General features: G+C 38.6%; 1 protein-coding gene across 11 annotated transcripts in view; it reads left to right on the top strand.

Annotated features, from left to right (window-relative positions):
* Positions 1 to 22,237, top strand: part of TNFSF4 (TNF superfamily member 4) — a 322,273-nt gene that overhangs the window by 141,547 nt on the left and 158,489 nt on the right. For 2 of the 11 annotated variants that reach the window (XR_002346946.1, XR_002346948.1), the window contains exon 8: positions 13,321 to 13,406. The exons of 8 other annotated variants lie outside the window; for them this stretch is intronic. The gene's annotated coding sequence lies outside the window, so the exon portion shown is untranslated. Of the gene's footprint in view, positions 1 to 13,201; positions 13,407 to 22,237 lie in introns of those variants that run through there. One more of the 11 variants, XR_002346952.1, reaches the window with a different exon arrangement.

The following is a 22,237-nucleotide window of genomic DNA, read 5'->3' as shown; positions in this document are numbered from 1 at the left end:
TTCATTTTGTTTAGGGTTTGCTTTGCCGTGCAGAAACTTTTAAGTTTGAGTAGGTTCCATTTGATTGTTTTTATTTTTACTGTCATTACTCTAAGAGGTGGATCTGAGAAGATGTTGCTGTCCTTTTTGTCAGAGAGTGTTTGGCCTATGTTTTCCTCTAAGAGTTTTATAGTATTAGGTCTTACATCTAGGTCTTTAATCCATTTTGAGTTTATTTTTGTGTATGGTGTTAAGAAGTGTTCTAATTTCATTCTTTTACATGTGGCCATCCAGTTTTCCCAGCACCACTTATTGAACAGGCTATCTTTTCTCCATTGTATGTTCTTGCCTCCTTTGTCATAGATGAGTTGGCTGTAGGTGTGTGGGCTTAATTCTGGGCTTACTATCCTGTTCTACTGATCTGTATTTCTGTCTTTGTGCCAGTACCATATGGTTTTTGATGACTGTTGCTTTGTACTATAGTCTGAAGCCAGGGAGCCTGATTCCTCCAGCTCCATTTTTCCTTTTCAGGATGTCTTTGGCTATTCTGGGTCTTTCGTGCTTCCAAACAAACTTAAAAATGTTTTGCTCAAGTTCTTTGAAAAAGTCCTTGGTAATTTGATAGGGATTGCATTAAATTTATAGATTGCCTTGGGTAGTATGGTCATTTTGATCATATTGACTCTTCTAATCTAAGAGCATGGAATGTCTTTCCACCTATTTGTGTCATCTTTTATTTCTTTCATCAGTGTCTTATAGTTGATAGAGTACAGGTCTTTTGTCTCTTTATTCCAAAAAACCACAGAGAAAGGGACACTCTCAAACTCATTCTATGAGGCCACCATCACCCTGATACCAAAACCAGACAAAGGTTCCACAAAAACAGAAAATTACAGGCCAATTTCACTGATGCACATAGATGCAAAAATCCTCAAAAAAATGCTGGCAAACTGAATCCAACAATACATTAAAAGGATTGAACATCATGATCAAGTGCGATTTATCCCAGTGATGCAAAGATTCTTCAATATCCACAATTCAATCAGTGTGATACAGCACATTAACAAACTGAAGAATAAAAACCATATGATCCTTTCAATAGACACAGAAAAAGCCTTTGACAAAATCTGACATCCATTTCTGATAAAAACCCTTCAGAAAGTGGGCATAGAGGTAACCTACCTCAGCATAATAAAGGCCATATGACAAACCCACAGCTAACGTCGTTCTCAATGGTGAAAAGCTGAAAGAATTCCTGCTGAGATCAGGAACAAGACAAGGATGTCCACTCTCACCACTACTGTTCGACATGGTTTTGGAAGTCCTAGCCACAGCAATCAGAGAAGTAAAAGAAATAAAAGGAATCCAAACTGGAAAGGGAGAAGTAAAACTATCACTATTTGCAGATGACATGATACTATAGCTAGAGAATCCTAAAGACTCTACCAGAAAACTGTTAGAGCTCATCTATGAATTTGGCAAAGCCCCAGGATACAAAATTAATACACAGAAGTCGACTGCATTTCTATATACTAATAATGAAAGATCAGAAAGAGAAATTAGGGAAGCAATCCCATTTACCATCGCATCCAAAAGCATAAAATACTTAGGAGTAATCCACTCCTTTCTTATCTGCAAAATTTCTGCAGAGAAATGAGGATTCCCTTGTATGTGACTATTTGTTTTTCTCTTGCTGCCCTTAGGATTCTTTCTTTATCTTTAATTTCTGCCATTTTAATGATGATATGTCTTTGTGTGAGTCTGTTTGGGTTCATCTTATTTGGGAATCTCTGCTTCCTGTATCTGAATATTTGTTTCTTCAGGTTTGGGAATTTTTCAGTCATAATTTCATCATATATGTTTTCAACCATCTTCTTTCTCATGTCTCCTTTTGGGACATCTATAATGTGACTGTTGGTATGATTGATGTTATCCCAAAGATCCCTTAAACTACTTTGTTTTTATTTTTGCTATTTCAGTTGAATGTGTTCCATTATTCTATCTTCCAGATTACTTATGCTTTCATCTGTTACAGTGTGCTGTTGATTTACTCTTGTATGTTTTTTATTTCAGTATATTTCTCGGCTATCACCAGTTCTTTTTAAATTTTCTAGTTCCTTGTTAAAATTCTCACTGTTTTGTCTATTCTTTCCATAATTTAGTTAGCATTCTTTTATTAATGCTTTGAATTCTTTAGTAAATCATTTCTATTTCATTAGGTTTTTTCAATGTTTTTCTCTTGCCATCTCATTTAAGAGAAATTCTTCTATCTCCTCATTTTGTTTATCTTCCTCTCTCTCTTAAAAATTAGGTGAAATAGTTACCTTTAGTGGCCTTGAAATGGTGTCCTTATATTGGAATGTACCTATGCAATCTACATGATCCCAGTGGTTTTGGTGAGATGATGTGAACACAGTCATCTTTCCTCAGGAGTGCTGGCAGCCATTCACTTGATAGGAAGTGAGGCTGGAGAAGGAAGGGCTAGAACTGCAATCAGTTGTGAAGTGGGGATTCCTCTCTGCTCAGTGGCTGTCACTGCCCTATTCCAAGTTGCTGGAATGGAAGCCTGAGGGTGGGGTCCAAACTGGCTTAAGTCCCTTTAAATGTGCATTCTTTCCCCTCCCAGTGCTGGCATCCTTTTCCCCAATAGTGCTGGAGCATGAGGGGCTGGCATAGGTGTTCAGTGAGGATTGGGGGATGAGGTATGGTAGTCTGGTTGCCATCAGAGATCTGGTCTACTTCTGATGGGCAGCCTATGCTATTGCCAATAATGGATACGCCCCTCCCAGTTTAGATGCTGTTTAGGGTTTTAGCCACCACAGAGAACACTCTGCTTTTGGTAGTGGAGAAAACCTGAATAGCTACCACGTGACAAGACAGATAAATACTATAAGCATAATGTTGAGGAAGAGAGGCCAGGAACAAAAAAATACACACTTTGTGTTTTCATATATGTTAAGGTCAATAAAGGCAAAGGCAATCAATGATGATAGAAGTTAGAATAGTGATTTTCTTTGGGGATATATTGACTAGGAGGGAGCCATATAAAGTGGTGTAACTATCTATGCTATGTTCTGTTGGTGAGTACTCATGTTGAATTACTCAATTGAAATTTGTGCTCCTTACATATATACCTTAAGAAAAAGAAAAAATAAAATTCAAGTAAAAGTAATGCTTAACTTAAGAAAGAAAGAAGGAAAGTAAGAAAGCATTAAATGCTCTAAGGTGCAGGATATTTCCACGAAGTCTATATATTTATTTATAACTGCTGTGGTCTGAATTGAATGTTTTTGTCCCCCCGCCCCACGCCAAATTAATTGAGGAAACTAATGCCCAAAATGACAGTGTTCAGAATCAGAGATGGGGTGCCTTTGGGAGTTGATTAGGTTATGAGGGAAGAGGCCTCATAAATGGGTTTAGTGCCCTTATAAAAGAGGCTCTGGAGAGCTAGCTTGCCCCTCCTACCATGTGAGGATACAAAGATACATCTGTGACCTGGAAGTGGGCCATTATCTGACCATGCTGGAACCCTGATCTCAGGCTTTAAGTCTCCAGCACTATGAGCAACAAATTTCTGTTGTTTATAAGCTGCCCAGTCTATGGTATTTTGTTTTAGCAGCCCAAACAAACTGAGATGATAACCATACCTGGACAGGCTCATTAACTGTATCTTAGAAAAATAAATAAGGATTTGTCTGAAAAATTGGATTCACAGTATGAAAACTAAAAGTTATGGGAAGTTCCTGTTGTGGCTCAGTGCATTAGGAACCCAACTAATATCCTTGAGATTGCAGGTTCGATTCCTGGCCTCACTCAGTGGGTTAAGGATCCAGTGTTACTGCAAACTGCAATGTAGGTTGCAGATGTCACTGGATCTGGCATGGCTGTGGCTGTGGCTGTGGCTGTGTCATAGGCCAGCAACTGCTACTCCAATTTGATCCCTAGCCTGGGAACTTCCCATATGCTGCAGGTTCGGCCTATGCTACAGCCACAGCCATGCCAGATGGAAAAAAAAATAAATTTAAAAATTATGTATATTCACTAGTACCTTAATAAGTAAAGTTAACAACACTAAGGATTATTCATGAAATTTGATAGAAACTCCCAGTTTTCCCTCTTGAATGTCTGGGAGGAACTGACTTCAGTGTGGTTAGGGGAATAACTTCCAGCCTGGTCTGATCTAATCTGTTTCCCTTTTTTCCTTGCCTCGTTTGGAGTCCTCTAGTGCCATTTTCCTATCATGTTTTAATTGCTTTCTACTACGGACGCCGTGGATGTCTGATTTCTTGTGTTCCAGCCATATCGCCAGTCTTTGCTTATACATGTTGCTCCCTACAATAAGCCCTCTACAGTGCAGCTGTTTCCACTACATGTCAACCTGGAAATAGATGTCCTATTGCTTCTCTAGTCTTTCCACACTGTACTTTCTTTTCTTTTCTTTTTCTTTCTTTTTTTGTCTTTTTGCTTTTTCTAGGGCCACTCCCTCGGCATATGGAGGTTCCCAGGCTAGGGTTCGAATCAGAGCTGTTGCCACCGGCCTATGCCCAGAGCCACAGCAACGCAGGATCCGAGCCGCGCCTGCAACCTACACCACAGCTCATGGCAACATCGGATTGTTAACCCACTGAGCAAAGGTAGGGATCGAACCCACAACCTCATGGTTCCTAGTCAGATTCATTAACCACTGCACCACGAAGGGAACTCCCCACACTGTACTTTCTGAATTCACTTACTCACTTAACAAAGTCAATGTGTTTGCACTTTGTGCACAGGGATTTTAAAGATTTTGGAGGTCCTTTGTCACTTCAGATTTATAAAAATGTCTTCATAAACCATATAAACTTTTTCCCCTTTAGCTTTAAAGTTTTTGAAGGATTTTTTTTTTCTTTTTCAATAACTTAGCTTCAAGTCATGCCCTTAAAATAGCTGTGGTTTCTTGCTAATATTTGAAGGTGATAAAATGTAACTTTAAAGTAGTTTTCTTTTTAAAAATTTTTATTATGATTGATTTACAATGTTCTGTCATTTTTCTGCTATGCAGCAAAGGGATCCAGTCATACATATATATATATACATTCTTTTTCTCACGTTATCCTCCATCATGTTCCAGCACAAGTGATTAGATACATAGTTCCCTGTGCCATACAGTAGGATCTCATTGTCCATCCTCTCCAAATGTAAGAGTTTTCATCTTTTGACCCCAGACTCCCAATCCATCCCACTACCTCCCCGCTCCATCCCTGGCAAACACAAGTCTGTCCTACATGTCCATGATCTTTTCTTTTTGTAGATAGATCATTTTTGCCATTTTTAGACTCCACATATAAGTGATATCATATGGTGTCTTTATTTTTATGACTTGCTTCACTCAGTATGAGTTTCTAACTCCATCCATGTTGCTGCAAATGGCATTATTTTGTTCTTTTTTATGGCTGAGTAGTATGCCATTGTATATATGTTCCACATCTTCCTAATCCATTCATCCATTGATGGACATTTAGGTTGTTTCCATGTCTTGGCTATGGTGAATAGTGCTGCAACAAACATAGGGGTGCATGTATCTTTATCACTGAAAGTTTTGTCTGGATATGTGCCAAGCAGTGGGATTGTTGGGTCAAACGGTAGTTCTATATTTAGTTTTCTGAGGTATTTTCCATAGTGGTTGTACCAATTTACATTCTCACCAACAGTTTTGAAGGGTTGTCTTCTCCACATCCTCTCCAGCATTTATTTGGTGACTTGTTAATGATGGCCACTCTAAGTGGTGTGAAGTGCTGCCTCACTGTACTTTTGATTTGCATTTCTCTAATAATTAGTGATGTTGAGCATTTTTTCATGTGCCTGCTGGCCATCTGTATGTCTTCTTTGGTGAAATGTCTATTTAGGTCTAATGCCGATTTTTTTCAGTTGGGTTTGTTTTTTTGTTGTTGAGTTGTATGAGTCATTTGTATTTTTTGGAGATTAACCTTTGTCGGTTGAGTCATTTGCAAAAATTTTCTCCCATTCTGTGGGTTGTCTTTTTTTTTTTTTTCTTTCTATGGTTTCCTTTGCTGTGCAGAAGCCTTTGAGTTTAATTAGGTCCCATTGGTTTAATTATGTCTTTATTTTCTTTATTATAGGAGGTGGATCAAACAAGATGTTGCTGTGATTTATGTCAGAGTGTTCTGCCTGTGTTTTCCTGTAGGAATTTTACAGTGTTTGGCCTTAAATTTAGGTCTTTAATCCATTTTGAGTTTATTTTTGTGTATGGTGTATAGACAATGTTCTAATTTCATTCTCTGACATGGAGTTGTCCAGTTTTCCCACCACCACTTATTGAAGAAACTATCTGTCCTCCAGTGTATGTTCTTGCCACCTTTGTCATAGATCAATTGACCATAGGTGTTTGTGTTTATTTCTGGGCTTTCTATCCCATTCCATTGATCTATATTTCTGTTTTTGTGCCAGTATCATACTATTTTCATGACTCTAGCTTTGTAGTATAATCTGAAGTCTGGGAGCCTGATTCCTCCAGTTCTATTTTTCTCTTTTCAGTGTTGCTTTGGCTATTCGAGGTCCTTTGTACTTCCACACAAATTTTAAAATATTTTGTTCTAGTTCTGTAAAGAATGTCATTGGTAATTTGATAGGGATTGCATTGAATTTATAGATTGCCTTAGGTAGTATTGTCATTTTGACTACATTGATTCTTCTAATCCAAGAGCACGATATATTTTTCTATCTATTTGTGTCTTCTTTGATTTCTTTCATCAGCATCTTATAGTTTTCAGAGTACAGGTCTTTTGTCTCTTTAGGTAGGTTTATCCTAGGTATTTTATTCTTTTTGTTTCAATGGTAAATGGGGTTATTTACCTAATTTCTCTGTCTGATCTTTCATTGATAGTATATAGAAATGCAACTGATTTCTGTGTATTAATTTTGTATCCTGTGACTTTACCAAGTTCATCGATGAACTCTGTTTTCTGATAGTGTCTTTAGGATTTTCTAGACGTAGAGTCATGTCGTCTGCAAACGGTGATAGTTTTACTTCTTCTTTTCCAATCTGGATTCCTTTTATTTCTTTTTCTTGTCTGATTTCCATGGCTAAGACCTCCAAGACTATGTTGAAGAACATTGTTAAAAGAGGACATCCTTGTCTTGTTCCTGATCTTAGCGGTAATGCCTTCAGTTTTTATCATTGAGAATGATGATGTTAGCTGTGGGCTTGTCATAAATGGCTTCAATTATATTGAGGTAGTTTCCCTCTAGGCCCACTCTCTAGAGAGTTTTTGTCAGGAATGGGTGTTGAATTTTTTTAAAAGCTTTTTTGGCATCTTTTGAGATGATCATATGGTTTTTATTCTTCAGTTTATTGATGTAGTGTATCACATTGATAGATTTGCAGATATTGAAGAATCCTTGCATCCTTGGGATAGATCCTACTTGATCATGGTGTGTGATCTTTTTAATGTATATTTGTATGCAGTCTTCTAGTGTTGTGTTGAGGATTTTTGCATCTATGTTCATCAGTGATATTGGCCTGTAATTTTCTTTTTTGGTGGTATCTTTGGTTTTGGTATCAGGGTAATTGTGACTTCATAGAATGAGCTTGAGAGCGTTCCTTCCTCTGCAATTTTCTAAAAAAGTTTCAGAAGAAGAGTTGTTAGTTCTTCTCTGAATGTTTGGTAGAACTCAGCTGTGAAGCCATCAGGTCCTGGACTTTTGTTTTATTGAAGTTTTTAAATCACATTTTCAATTTCAGTACTTGTGGTTGGTCTATTCATATTTTCTATTTCTTCCTGGTTCTGTCTTTGTAGGTTGTACCTTTGTAAGAATCTGTCCATTTCTTCTAGGTTGCCCATTTTATTGGCATACAGTTGCTCATAGTAGTCTTTTATGATACTTTGTATTTTTTTTGGTCTTTTTGTCTTCTGAGGGCCGTACCCTTATGGTGTATGGTGGTTCCCAGGCTAGGGGTCTAATCGGAGTTAACAGCTGCCAGCCTACGCCAGAGCCACAGCAAAGCCAGATCCAAGCTGCATCTGCGACCTACACCATAGCTCATGGCAACACTGCACCCTTAACCCACTGAGCAAGGCCAGGGATTGAACCCACAACCTCATGGTTTCTAGTTGTATTCATTTCCAATGTGCCATGACGGGAAGTCCATCTTATGATACTTTGATACTTTATATTTCTGCAGTGTCAGTTGTAACTTCCCCTTTTTCATTTCTAATTTTATTGATTTTAACCCTCTCCCTTTTTTTCTTGATGAGTTTGGCTATGCTTTATCAATTTTGTTCATCTTTTCCAAGAACCAACTTTTGGTTTTATTGATCTTCTCAATTATCTTCTTTGTCTCTATGTTATTAATTCCTGCTCTGATCTTTATGGTTTCTTTCCTTCTACTCATTTTGGGCTTTGTCTTTTCTTCCTTCTCTAGATGTTTAAGGGTAAATAGGTTGCTTATTTGCATTTTTTTTCTTCTTTCCTGAGATAAGACTATGTTGCTCTAAACTCCCCTCTCAGAACTGCTTTTGCTGTGTCCTATAGGTTTTGGATTGTGTCTTCATTGTCATTTGTCTCTATGTATCTTTTAACTTCCTCTTTGATTTCTTCAATTATCCATTGGTTGTTTAGTAGCATATTGTTTAGCTAGAGATAGTGTTTTTTTGCTGTTTTTTTTTCTTGTAGTTTATTTCTAGCCTTATAGCATTGTGATCAGAGAAAATGCTTGAAATAATTTCAATTTAAAAAAATTTATAAAGGCTTGATCTGTGGCCCAAGATGTGATCTGTCCTGGAGAATGTTCCATGCATACTTGAGAAGAAAGTATATTCTGCTACCTTAGGGTGAAAATTTCTAGAGATATCAGTTAAGTCTCTTTGGTCTAATGTATCATTTAAGGTCTGTGTTTCCTTGCTGATTATCTGTCTGGATGATCTGTCAATTGCTGTAAGTGGGGTGTTAAAGTCCCCCACTATTATTGTGTTACTGTCAATTTCCCATTTTATGGCTGTTAGTAGTTGCCTTATATATTGTGCTGCTCCTATGTTGGGAGCGTGTATATTTAAAATTGTTATTTCTTCTTGTATTAATCCTTTGACCATTATGTAATGTCCTTCTTTGTCTCTTGTGACCGTCTTTATCTTAAAATCTATTTTGTCTGATATGAGTGTTGCTACTCCTGCTTTTCTATAATTTCCATTCGCATGTAACATTTGCTTCCATCTCCTCACTTTAAGTCTGTTTGTGTCCTTAGATCTGAAGTGGGTCTCCTGCAGACATCTTATATGGTTCTTGCTTTTGAATTCTTCAGCTAGTCCTTTTCTTTTATGTGGAGCATTTAATCCATTTACATTCAGTGTAATTATGAATAAGTATGTATTTATTGTCATTCACTTAAATTTTTTTTTTGGGGGATTGCTATTTTGGGTCCTTTTTCTTCCCTTCCTCTTTTTTTTTTTTTTTTGTCTTGTGATTTTCTGACCATGTTTAGTGTTATGTTTGGCTTGGTTTTTCTTTTTTATGTGTGTGACCATTATAGTCATTTGGCTAGTGGTTATCCTTATATTTTGATATATCCATCTATATGTGTGCAGCATTGTTTTGTCTTGCTGGTCTTTTTAATTTCAAATGCATTTTCAATGTTCTGCATTTGTCCTCTCCTTTTCTCTTGCTTGGTAGTTTAGATATTGTATTTGTCAATGGATGATTTCCTGCTTTTAAATTATCTGTGTCTTTACCAGTGAGCTTCTTCATTTTCAATATTCTTGTTTCTAATTGTGGCTTTTCCTTTTCTGCTTAGAGAAGTTCCTTTAGTAGTTGATATAGAGCTGAATTCTCTTAGCTTTTGCTTGTCTGTGAAGCTTTTGATTTCTCCATCAAATCTGAATGAGAGCTTTGTTGGGTAGAGTATTCTTGGTTCTATGTTCCTCTTCTTCATCACCTCAAATATATTTTGCCACTCCCTTCTGCTTATAGAGTTTCTTTTGAGAAATTAGCTATTATCCTTATGGGAATTCCCTTATATGTGATTTGTTGTTTTTCCCTTGTGGCTCTTAATATTTTTTCTTTGAACTTAATTTTTGTCAGTTTGATTAATACGTGTCTTGCTGTATTTTTTCTGGGGTTTATTTTGTATGGAATTTTCTGGGCTTCTTCCATTTGAATGAGTGTTTCCTTTCCCATATTTGGGAAATTTTCAGTTATAATCTCTTCAAATATTTTCTCTGGCCCTTTTTTCTCTCTTCTCCTTCTGGAACCCCTATGATGTGAATGTTGGTACATTTAATGTTGTCCCAGATGTATCTTATACTCCCCTAAGTTTTTTTCATTCTTTTTTCTTTATTCTTTTCTGTAGCAGTGATTTCCACCACTGTCTTCCACTTCACTTATCCGTTCTTCTGCCTCCATTAACTTGCTGCTGGTTCCTTTTAGGGTATTTTTCATTTCAGCTATTGCACTATACATTTTACTCTTCAAATCCTCTAGCTCTTTGTTAAACATTTTTTTTAAGTTCTCAATCTGTGTTTCCATTCTTTTTCCAAGATCTTGGATCATTTTTACTGTTATCACTCTGGATTCTTTTTCAGGTAAACTGTCTATCTCCTCATTATTTAGTGGTTTTTGTGTGCTTTTGTCTTGTTTCTTTGTCTGAAAGCTGCTTCTTTGTTGTCTCACAGTGTCTACCTTTCTGCTTATTGTCCTCTTGATAGTTGATATGTAGATGTTGAAGCAGGTGCCCCGTCTTGGAGTTCTCAGGAGTGGTAGTTTTTCATGTATACCTCTTTGCTGGGTAGGCGCTACGGATTGCTTTATGTAGATATGGGAGCAGGTGCTGCTGTTCTGCTGGCACTCTCCTTTCTTGGCCACACTAGGGATCTCTCTCTAAAGCATCAGGGGTTGGGGGCTTTTCCCTACTTGTTGCTCACAGGCTCTCTCTGTAGCTTCAGGATGTATGTTTCTGGTGGCCCCTCCCCCTTCCTTTCTGCTTGTAGGAGTGCTCTCTGTAGCCCTGCAGATTGGAATGTGAGTTAATGGGCCTCCACTGGCTCTCTTGGTGTGGAAATAGTGCTACCGATGTGAGGATTCACAGAACCACTGGCAGGGGTCCTGTATCCTGTGCTTTTCACTGGTTGGGCAGCCCATAGCTCCATCAGAGAGCAGGCACTGGCAGCCCTCTCATGGGAATGGGCACTGCCACACTTGCAAAAGCCTTTGCAGATTCTCTGAGCAGAGCTGAGACACCTGTGTTTACCTGTGTTTTCCATGCTCAAGCAGATCACTGCTTTTGCAAGAAGTGGGCGCTGCCACCAGCAGTTTTTCTGGTGGTGCTTTGCGGGCTTGAGCCTCTGTAGAATCTCTGGGTAGAGCCAAGGTGCCTCTGTTTTCCCTGATTGGCAGGGAGCAGACTCCCAAGGCCCTCATGGGAATGGGCACTGCCTCTCTGGGCGGATCTGAGATGCCTGTGTTTTCCTGCTCAAGCAGGTTGTTGCTTTTACAGGAAGTGGGTGCTGCCACCAGCAGCTTTTTTGGTGCTGCCCTCAGCAGCTTTTTTGGTGCTCCCTGCTGGTCAGAGCCTTTGCAGATTCTCTGCCAAAGCACCTGTGTTTTCCCTGATTTCTTGGGGGATGAGCGCTGCCATCACTGGCAGCTTTTCTGGAACTGCTTGGGCTCCACTAGTGCAGGAGGGGGGATGCTGGCAGGAACAGGGAACTTGTGTTATTCTCCCAGGTGGTTACTCCACCTGCTCCAAGAAGTCTCTGCCCTAAGAGCAGGACTACTTCTCAGCCATTGGTAGGCAGCTGTTAGGCTGAAGGGTTCCTGAGCTGAGGCAGGCAGTGTCCATGGCTTGAGAAAGCTGGTGTAGGGAACAAGGCTGTAGTGCTGGATCCCGCCTCTTCCTTCCAGCACCCCAAACAATGGCATCTAGTCTCTAAGCCCAACTAGGCTGTCTCTGCTTAGATGCTCTCCATTGTGGTCACCCTATACTCTAGTCCCTCCAGGCTGTTTCTGCACAACCAACCCTGTTTTTTTCCCCAGATAGCTGGTCCCAGCTCCCTCTTTGGGTCTGATCTCTAAGGCCAAAGTTTTAGTTCCCAACACTTGCTGGCACCAGCCTACAGTTGTCCATTGCCCATAGCACTAACCATTTCTGGAGAACTGTCTCCTTCTTAACTGCTTCAGACCGTTTGTCTAGAGTTTTTCCTCCATTTTCAGCTGATCTCATCGCTGGTGGGGGAACATCCTGGGGTGCAGGAGCATATTCCTCTTTCCAGCTCCCTCCTGGGAGAGCAGGTCCCTTCTCATTTCCTTTTGCTTCTTTTTCTCTTCTTCTTCTTTCTTTATGTCCTGTCTGGTTTTGTAATGTTTTTCATGTTCTATCCGAATCTTGAAGTTTTTTTTTGCAAATTTTCTGTGCGAATAGTTCCAGATATAGTTGTATTTTCAATGTATTTGTGGGAGTAGAGGAGACTTATGTCCTGCTCCTCCACCATCTTAGACCTCCATCCTTCCAGTGTCCCTTTTGACATGTAAAGTTCTGGGAATTAGATTTGCACAACGTCTTTTTTATTTTTGTCTCTTTAGGGCCACACCCAGGGCATCTGGAGGTTCTCAGGCTAGGGGTTGAATCAGAGCTGTAGCTGCCAAACTACATAACAGCCACAGCAATGTGGGATACAAGCCTCGTCTGCAACCTACGCCACAGCTTACAGTGATGAAAAGTAGTTTTCAAATATAATGATATTTTATCACAACTAAGTTTAATTATTATTAAAATAATCTATGAATTAACTGATAATCTTTAATAGTCAATGCTATATTTTTCGACTTTAACATTTGTTCATTTTACTTTCTCAATGTTTATTTTTTGGAACCAATAAATATATTTTAGCTCTTGAAAATTTTAATTAATCTTGGAAAAGACTGAATCCTTTTTTCACTGATCCTGTGATAATTATAGTGCATAAAAGGAGCCTGATTGTTTAGTCTTTCTATACGCGTTTTCTTTCTATGTATTTGTTCTTTTCTGCAATTGGTGTGCTCTTGGTTTTGCCAATGGAAGGAGTGTTTTTGAGTTTTTTTTCTTTTTGCTTTTTAGGGCCATACCATCAGCATATGGCAGTTCCCAGGCTAGGTGTCGAATCAGAGTTGCAGCTGCCAGTCACAGCCACACCAATGCCAGATCTGAGCTGTGTCTGTGACTGGTGCCACAGCTTGTGGCAATGCTGGATCATCAACCCACTGAGCAAGGCCAGGGATCAAATCTACATTCTTGTGGATATTGTGTAGGGTTCTTAACCCACTGAGCCACAGTGGGAACTCCTAGTAATTTATTCTTATTATATTTTTTCAAAGGTATTTAATCATGATAAACTGTGGGGAAAATGGTCCTTTACTGTAGATGCCTCAAGAAACCATGCCACACACTACACTTTAACATAGTAAGTTCTTTATATTTGTTTGTTTCAACAAATAAGTAATCTAATCATCATGTGGGATTTCATTTTTTAATTTCATTTCTACTATTTCATTGTAGAAAGTCATAAGTGTCTTATTGCCCTTGAAAATTTGCCAAAGAATCAGTTTTTGCATCACAAGTAGACTTCCTTTCCTCATGTGCTTCTATAATTTAGAATATACTTGAGAAATATATATATATAGTATATATTATATATTTTATACACACACACACACACACACACACACACACACACACAATTTCATGGAGTTTTCTAAATCCCCAGTAGTCCTTTTCTGAAGCAGTAGGCTGTGGTTAAAGTCAAAGAGGTGAAGATCTCCCCTGTGATATTGATCTGGTATTCTTTTGCTCTTGATGACTAGACTGTTTACCTTTAAAGATGATGGAGGCTTTACCCTGTAAGAGGTATGAATGGAATGTTTAATCTGTTAAAGCAACTTTTAGGTGATTGAAATAGAAGGATTGAAGTGCCGGATTAATTAAAAAAATCCTTTTATCATACATTTAACTGTACTGAATTTTCAAATATGCTAATTGACCTATTTCAGCAAGTATCTAGGCTGGCTAGGCTTTCTGTTTATCTAAGTAGTCATAGTTTTAAACCATAACTGAGGAGCATAGAAAAGACTTAACCATGTATGAAAAGTGGGAAACAAGATCGTCAGCTTCTAATGACCTTTCCTCTCAGCTCATCTTTCATCCTTCCTTACTCTTCATTATTAGTTACTGTTGACCACTTCTGCATCTTGGACTGTCTCTCACTTACGTTTCCATGGCGTTGATTCACCCTGCTGCCTACTTCTCCTCCTCATCGCTTCCACCCTCAGTTCTCCTACCATTTAACTGTGGGCATAACTCATGATTGGTGCTCAACCTTCTTGATTTTACCTCACTTGGGAGAGTGTAGCTTTAAATGTCATATGAATGGCTCTTTGAAGGGGTTGGTATCTCCAGCTCTGATGTCATTAAGCCCTTTTTTCTCTGTGTTTCTGTCCACAAATTCAGCCTTACAGCACGGCACACAGAAGTACTGCGATGTTTTCTCAGTGATCAACTATTAAATAATTCAGCTAATGATTACTTCTTTCAATAGTGACTGAGTCTCTATTTTGAGCCCCTTGCAGCATACTGGAAAGAAATCGTAGAAAAAGAAACTGCTCTCAAGGAGCTTAAATCCCAGTAATAAATGCACTGAATGAAATAAGTTCCATAATAGAAGTATGTGTGATAGATGTGCTATGGAAACACAGAGTAGGAAGATGGCTGTCTTTGGGTGGGGGACACTGAAGGCTGAGAAAATGATGTGAGTAGAGGCAATAATACATTAGCAAGGGTGGGAGGGAATTTCCTCCTCTACTCCTCTTGAGTTCCTGTGGCTGGACTAATACTGATATTAACACAAGACAGATTAGTGGGAGAAAAAGAAACAAATTTTAATTTGTGAGCACAAAGCTCACAAAGAAATGGGACCTGAGAAGTGGCCAAAGCAGGCAGTTTTATATATTTTTTTAAAAGAAAGAAGAAATTTGATAGAAATTGACTGGACAAAGAAACTTAGGTTTGGGTGCTTAATTAGTAAGGAATTTAAGCAAAGTTTGGGCTTGAGTAGTAAATTACTAAAGAAGTAACAAGGTTTGTTTATGTAGCCTTCTTAGTCCTGATTTCCCTGTCTCTGGTAACTAGGATGTCTTTCTATCTCTTGGTATAAGGATGGAACCTTTTGCATGGAAGATTTATTTCCTGCTTTCAGGGAAATATAGAGAGGAGGGCGAAATTGTCCCGCTTGCATCAGTTGTTTCTTAAGTAACTTTAATTCAAAATAATCAATATACCATTAAAGCATATTTTGGAGTGACCTGCCCTGAGCCCCAACAATATATAGCCTTCTTGAGAATTAGAAAATATTCTTTGGTTCAGTAGGCTGAGAAATGAATCAAAGTTAAGAGCTCAAGGAAAGGAAGAAGGGTGTAAAACAAAAATCAGTAAGCAGGCCAGTAAATTTTACTAAGATTTAAAACAATACAAATTTAAGCAATAGTTCTTAGAAGATATGCTACATAAGGTAAGCAACAATAGAATAATTTGTATCAAAAAATTAAGTTAAAGTTTATAAGATGACAATAGAATATGTAAAGATGACAACAGAATAAATAGGATGTATGAGTAATTAATCACTAGGAAAAAGCTAGTAAAAGTCAATACAGCAAAAGAAAGAATTATGGAAAAGGGAATTAGCAAGAAGTATAAAAATAGAAAGCATACAAAATGATAGTAAGTCATATCACACAAATCACTTAGTATAATTAATGTGAATGCTGCAAAAATCCTTGATATAAGATTCCTGGGCTAGGCCCTAATTTAAAAATCTAAATATTGCTATTTACAAATAACAGATATACCTAAACCTAAATGCCTAGAGAGTTCAGAATGAGGGGATGAGATTGACATTTTTTATCAAAGTGTGTGTAACGTGTGAAGAGGGAAGATAGATTTTCCATGGATAATGAAAACTGACAAGTCTTTAAGTGAAGTACTGATACTGTATAAAAATATGCTGAATCCTACAAGAGATGATTTAAAGGGAGTACCTCCTTCAGAAGAAAAACCCGGAGAAGATCAGGAGCATTGGGAGAACGTGTTGAAAATTGTGTCAGTCTTTTTCCTTCTTAGAAAACATAGAGCTACAATAATATATGAAAGATGATAGAATATACTGTTATAATTAAACACGTTACTGCTTAGGATACAATACAATTAGAGGTATCTGTTTCTGTGTAAATTTGATGTTCCAAAATAATTCTGAAGCTAAGTGGGCCTGTAGTTTATTTAAAACAAAACCGAGTTGCCTTATTAAGCTAAAGTATTAATAGATTTCATCTTGTGTTCACAATGAATTCTTTATTGCTTTTGAATTTTGTATTAAAATGCTAGGTATCTAAAACATCTTTTAAAAATCACATTAAAAATTAGAACAAAATGGTAAACCAGAAGAAAAAAATAAACTATATCATGGGCAATGAATTGATATCTTTAATGCATCAATGTCTCTTATATAGAGGGGACTGTTTTCTCCTCTCAGAATCCTATATAGACCACTAAAACAGAATTTTCATCTATGTATTAGAAAAAGGAAAGGAATTTCCACCCTACATTCTGTCTTTCTCAAACCTTTAGTGGGATTGAGAGAAAGAATGAAGCATGCAGGGCAGCTACCTGCACAGGGCTGCCCATCTGTGCTGGCACTGAGTAGGGGGCTGAAACTTAGCTGACCTTTCAGGCCTTGTGATTAGGAAGGATAGTTCCAACAAACATGTTATGGAGTCTCAGCCCCGTGCCAGAGGGTCTGGATCCATCTAAAGAAGGTACCCCTGCCTATAGAGTTTCCATTTCTGCAATCTGTGGCCCTGTGAGGATGTGCATTAGCCTCTTCTGGGTTCTTTCCTCTTTTGGATCTGCCTACCCCAGAGCCAGGGTATCCTACTCTCGTTCCTCCACTGGACAAGCTTAATGGGGGGAGACACTGTCTCCTGAATTAAGAGAAGTATGGTTTATGCACATCCTGGTGGAAGGGACTGGTGTTAAGTCTGATTGATTCAGGATCCAAGTTTTAGGAAGTATTAGCATTTGGCCTCTGCATTCCTCAAATTATTTTTGTTAGTAAGAAAGCTGATAGTTTGACCTGATGTCTATATTCTGAATCTTTGTCTGCTGTTTCCTCAGGATTAAATTCAGATTATGTGTTCTTGGCAGGTATACTACGTTAGTGATGTTTTGTCCTTCTCAGTACATCCACAGTGACATAAAGGATCCAGCATAAAGCACATCATCACTATATCTCACATATTGTTTTATCTTTTACTGTGAGCTATTTCTCAGCATCTTGGGAAGTTAGAGAAGGAATTTAAACTTTTTTTTTTATTTTTTTTTTTAGCATTTTATATGTAAGTGGGTTTGTCTTAAAGTTCAGGATGAAACCTGAAACAGAGTGAAGTTGCTTAAGATTGATCATTCCAAGAGGCAATTCACAAGATCGTGTTCTCAGACCCAGTGATGGTTCTAGAGGACCATTTAGAGAGTTTTTCACATGTTCCCTGACTTTGGAGGGATGTAGGGCCTGGCATCTGACTCGTTACAAAGTTACAAAGACTACAGATGAGAGTCTGTGGCCTAACTATATCTGTGTAATTTTTCTCTTTTAAGAAATACATTTCATCCCATAACCACCTATTTCTTTTTTTCTTTTAATTAATAATTAATTCAAGATACCAAAGTGGTCTAGGTTCAACTCAATATTTTTGTTATGATGCAAACTATTGAATTTGGAGTAAATAAGCAGTAAGGTCCTGTTGTACAGCACAGGGAACTATATCTAATCACTTGTGACAGAACATGACAGAAGGTATAATGAGAAAAAAAGTGTATATACATGTATAACTGGGTCACTTTGCTGTACAGCAGAAATTGGTACAACACTGTAAATCAACTATAATAAAAAAAAACAAAAAACAAAACAAAACAACTCATTTGGGTCATGTTGAGAGTTATTTTTTTTTTTCTCAGTATTAGAATATTTACTACCACTAGTCCATCACGTTACCTTTTTGTTTTCAAAAATATGTTTTCAGCTCTTACTTTGGGTCTTCTATGATGTTACCACTTTGCAGGATTCTCCCATTCAAAGGCTTTTCGAATTTAAGGTTTTAATTTTACTTAGTTATAAAAGCTTTACATAAATGCAGTTTAAAATTAAAAAAAAAAAAATAAAAGTGAGAGTTTGTGGCCAGAGAGCTATTGACTTGGAGCACTGTGAGGGAAAAGGGCCAGGTTGGAATCTACCACAATCTCTAGCATCTGGCGTGACAAAGGATGTTCAAATTTCCCATGAACCCACGAGGCTCCCAAGTGAGAACTGTATTGGGTTGTTCCAAATGGGACTCTACACAAGAGGACTAAACCCAATGGGGAAGTGGGCCACAAAATAACCAGTGGCTTGAGGGGAAGTTGTAAGCGGCCAGCTGGAGGAGGCATAGTGTACGTCAAAGGAACTGCAGGTGAGAGATCTCCGATGCTGAACAAAGCCACAAAACCACTCCAAGACAGAAAGAATTGACATTTAGAACATCCCTTGCAGAGAAAATTGCTATATTAGAGTCTAACTGTACAGTGAAGTAATATTTTATTTACTTTTATTATTATTATTATTTTTTGCCACACTCACAGCATGCAGAGGTTCTGAGACCAGGGATTGAACCCATGCCACAGCAGTGACAATGCCAAATCCTTAACTTCTAGGCCACCAGGGAACTCCTACTTTTACTTCTTTTCAATCATCTCACTCTGAGGCAGGAGATAGATAGGCTACATGATAGAGGCTTAAAACCAGCCACCTGTTTATATGTCAAGATAGAAATTACAACAGGACAAAGTAAATAACTGGGCTTTGCTTTCTGTGGACAGTTTAAACACTGGTAATGGCAGGGGCAGAGAGGGTCTAAGCCCCACTGGGGCAAAAGATCAAGAGATCACATACTTCCCATCCTTGGGGTCAAGGAGGCCCCAACCACACATACACAGAAATACCTCTTGGGGTCAGAAAGGGAGTGGTCACCAGGCCATAATAACTCCTGCTAACTTTCCCATAGGCCCTTTCTCTTGAATCCATCTTGGTTAAAAGATGTGCATGCATATTGGGGAGAGCCCTAGGTTCAATCAGGTGTGAGAAACAAAGCAAGATAATTGGCCAAAGGAAAAAAAAGACCCCCCAAAGTTGCCCCTATATAAATGCCTTCAGTAACCTCTTTGGCATGCTTCCCACTAGCAGGAGCATCCACATTCCTCTTGGGTGTGGTGTTTTGCTTCTAAATTGCTTCCCTGTATGCTTTTCCACATGTTGTACTATACTGTTTTTAGTCTTTGCCTCCTTGAAGCATTCATTCTTGCTTTCAACTGGTGCAAGAAATCAGGGCAATTCTGCTTTTAGCCTCAAGGTGGTCTAGTGAGCTGCCCAGGTTCAATTCCTGAACAAGGAAGGAATTAAGATCTCGCTTCATGCCATCATTCGCTGTGATCTTTCTGAGATCAGTTATTGAAAGGTCCCAAAGCATAAGCCAGGGAGTCAAGGACAGGTAGAGGAAGAGCTGGAGATGACCCTGCCTGCCCCCATCTTCTTTGCTTATAGGTTTCCAAGTCTGAAGCAGGCCAGAGATCAAAAAAGGGAGAAATTTGATGAGAATAGTGTTTTTTTGTTAGCTTTTTTTTTTTTTTTTTTTTTTTTTTTAGGGTTGCACCTGCAGCATATGGAAGTTCCCAGGCTACGGGTCGACTTGGAGCTGCAGCTGCCTGCCTATGCCACAACCACAGCAATGTGGGATCCAAGCTGCATCTGTGACCCACGCTGCAGCTTGCAGCTACACTGGATCCTTAACCCATTGAGAGAGGCCAGAGATTGAATCTGCATCCTCATAGATGCTAGTCAGGTTCTTAACCTGCTGAGCCACAACAAGAAGGAGTGTAGGGTTTTGATTACTATACTTGACTAGTTTTTTTTTTTTTTTTTTTTTTTTTAGTACCTGGAAAAAGAGATTTTTAAATTTCATTGAGTCCAAAATGCTTTTGATTATTAGATGTTCTATTATTTTATATAACACTTGGGAGAAGAAAACCTTTTCAATTATGATTAAAAGATGACAGATTCAGAGATGAGATATTAAAATGGAAAAATATGTTCATCTTAGAGTGATTGGAAAAGCTGAGGGTGATTGGAAAAGCTATTAGATCTGATTGAGAGTTCCTTGAAGGGAGGGTAAATGAATTAATTATAGAGCATTTAAAGGGGGGCAGTGGTAATAAAAAATGAAACTTATTCTGCCTGTATTCTGTGGTGTCCAACTGGTACAGTAAACTGGTCAAACAATGTAATTACTCAGTCTAATTTCAAGGAAACACACACACACAAGCTAGATCTGCCTCTGAAAAAAGCCTGAAGAGAAAAGGGGGTCCAGATACTGGAAGGCTCATTTTAAGTTTCACCTTCTCCAACTTACGTATATCTAATTCTGCCCAGAAAGAGCAGAACACACTCCCTGAGTGGTAACGTAGATGTTAGAGTTTGGTTGGAATTAAAAATTGGGATGGAGTTCCCATAGTGGCTCAGTGGTTAACGAATCTGACTGGGAACCATAAGGTTGCAGGTTCGTTCCCTGGCCTCACTCAGTGGGTTTAGATTCCAGCGTTGCTGTGAGCTGTGGTGTAGGTCATAGATGTGGCTCGGATCCTGTGTTGCTGTGGCTCTGGTATAGGCCGGTGGCTACAGCCCAGATTCGACCCCTAGCCCGGCAACCTCCATATGCCGTGGGAGCAGCCCTAGAAATAGCAAAAAGATAAAAAAAAAAAAAAATTGGGATACATGGAAATAATGAAATAATTGGTATATTTTCATAATTTACTAGGACCGACAGGAAAGAATTAGATAGGCTGTAAGTAACACATTTAATTACATGGGAAGGTTAATTGTATAACTGAAATATCATATGTCCTCCCTGCTGCTTAAATGTTTAGATAAACTCAATTGATTCCTCCCAATTCCATGGACTGTGAAAGTCTGAAGAACTCCCATTTGCTTTTGTGAATTCCTGGAGAATTATGTCTCACAGTCCCCTAAGCCTCTGGCTCTCATTCAATCTGGATTTGAAACTAGACTCCCGTGGTGGTTTTGAAATGTGTTAAAAAATTCTTTGACATTCCTCTCTTTAAGAGATGGACTTACTTCCTCTTCCACTGAGTATGGGATGGACTGATTTACATTGAAGGAAATGAATAAGGTATATGAGACACTGGGTGACTTCTGAGATGAGGTGATAACGCACATGGTTTCTTTCCGGCCCTCCCTCTTGGACTGCTTGCTCTGGAGGAAGCTTGCTTCTGTGTCATAAGGACACCCAAGCAGCCTTCTTGAGAGAGAGATTCGTGTGCTAAGAAACAGGTTTCCAGCCTACAGCCACGTAACTAAGTCATCTTGGAAGTGGAGGTTGGTCTCTTTGGCAACTTACTGAGGGCAAGGGACATTTTAGGAGATGTAGAGTTTGGGCTTATACTCTTTGGGAGGAAGAAATTTTCCTCTGCCCTTCTAAGTTCTTCTGGTTGGTCTAAGAATTAAATTGGCATGAGACATATTACCAGGACAAAATCACACAAAAGTTTAAAAACATGTATACATGGGAGAGATCCAGAAAAACTGAGTAAGTTGCCAAAATGGTTGATACCTCCCCTTAAATATCATCATAAGCTAAGGACAAAAGAGGATGTTGTGGGTAGAGGTTTGGGACTTCAAAGGGGAGGAAGGCAATTGACAGGGAGATGGAAAAGCGAATGTTCGGTAATAAATGTTTGCTGGATCATGCAAAGACTGGGACACAGAGTGGAATTTTAACAAAGAGACTTTGCTAGGTTCATCCCTGTTTACCAGCCTCGTTCATACTATGGTTATCTGTGGTAATAGCTCCCTTCCTGGAACAAGTCCTCTATCTACTATTTTCAGGCAGTTAACCAGAGAGACGTTTTAGGGTGGCAAGCCTTGCTCCCCTACGGTACTTCTCTCAGCAGTGATTATATCAAGGCTCAGAATCAACTTGCCCCAATAATACTTAATATCATAATAAAGTAAATAAATCAATATTAAAGAATAAAATAAAGGTAAAGTATGAAGAAGGTGTAACATTTAGTACAGTGGCTGAACAAGGGGCTCTCTGCCCAATGCACACAGAAACCAATACTATGGCACCAACTTTTGAGAAA

The sequence above is a fragment of the Sus scrofa genome, chromosome 9 (assembly GCF_000003025.6).
Source record: "Sus scrofa isolate TJ Tabasco breed Duroc chromosome 9, Sscrofa11.1, whole genome shotgun sequence".
Taxonomy (NCBI): domain Eukaryota; kingdom Metazoa; phylum Chordata; class Mammalia; order Artiodactyla; family Suidae; genus Sus; species Sus scrofa.
Note: the sequence above shows the minus strand (reverse complement) of the source record. Positions and strands in the feature narration are given on the sequence as shown.